The sequence below is a fragment of the Penaeus monodon genome, chromosome 33 (assembly GCF_015228065.2).
Source record: "Penaeus monodon isolate SGIC_2016 chromosome 33, NSTDA_Pmon_1, whole genome shotgun sequence".
NCBI classification, from domain to species: domain Eukaryota; kingdom Metazoa; phylum Arthropoda; class Malacostraca; order Decapoda; family Penaeidae; genus Penaeus; species Penaeus monodon.
Window position 1 is genome coordinate 35,491,223 of NC_051418.1, and position 944 is coordinate 35,492,166.

At 37.2% G+C, this 944-nt stretch overlaps 1 protein-coding gene across 1 annotated transcript in view; it reads right to left on the reverse strand.

Annotated features, from left to right (window-relative positions):
* The window catches only part of LOC119594435 (RNA helicase aquarius-like), a gene marked incomplete in the record, with an annotated part of 7,649 nt that extends 7,180 nt beyond the window's left edge, over positions 1 to 469 (reverse strand). The window contains 1 exon segment of the mRNA XM_037943494.1: positions 341 to 469.
* Positions 470 to 944: the final 475 nt, after the last annotated feature.

Below are 944 nucleotides of genomic sequence, written 5' to 3' on the forward strand. Positions count from 1 at the left end.
AATTCGGTAATTTGGGCGCCACGAATTTGGAGTGAAAATGCGGAGTTGCTGAAGCCTTTGGTGCTAAACGTCAGACAACCACCTCGTGCTTTTACATCATAATTCCTCTACAACAGAAATGCATACTGGTTGTGTCTAGTTAAAGCGCTAAGCTGATAACGCAGGTAAGAAATTCAATCATAAACACTATTAATTTTCGGAAAACTGTCACTTCCTGATAACATTGCCGGATCGTCGGTCTTTTTATTCACAAGGATATCTGTTACTTCTCCATGAAACGTATTATAAAATCAGTAGGGCTCTCTAGGGGAAAGAATGAGTCATTTGTGGTTAGTCTTACCTACGGAGACCGATAAGGAGGATTAAATATTGTTGAAAATCAGGAAAATCCGCTTCACACAAACACACGTCTCTCCACACGATGTATACAACTCGTCCGAATCCCTGGGCTGACTTCATGTATGTTATGAGGGTGTAACATGGAAAGAACTGAATGCAATGGTATTCTAAAAGGCTCGTATTTATGATTGTTTAACTATTGTTTGCTTGATGTTTATGAAATGTAGCGAATATAATGGCACTGGCCTAATCGATTCAACCGAGAAAACGTATTCGTCCGAACAATTTTCGGCTGCGGAAACGTTTTTGAATAAATATTTCCTTTTATTTCGAAATTCCGTGTCAAAGAAACAGTAATGAACGTGAACGACCGTATAGTCACAAAAAACACATATATATACTTCTACTGATAAGGAAATATACATACCATAATACCGATGTATTTTTGGCGTATTTTCATTGTGATTTGAATGTTGCACATACCGCCTATATCAAAATTCTTCCGTGACTGATCTTTTATATAAAGATAATATCTTCTGACATTTTCAGACCCCTTAGGTTACGATTGTTTCACTTTCGATTTTCAGACTTCCATCAGTTCAATA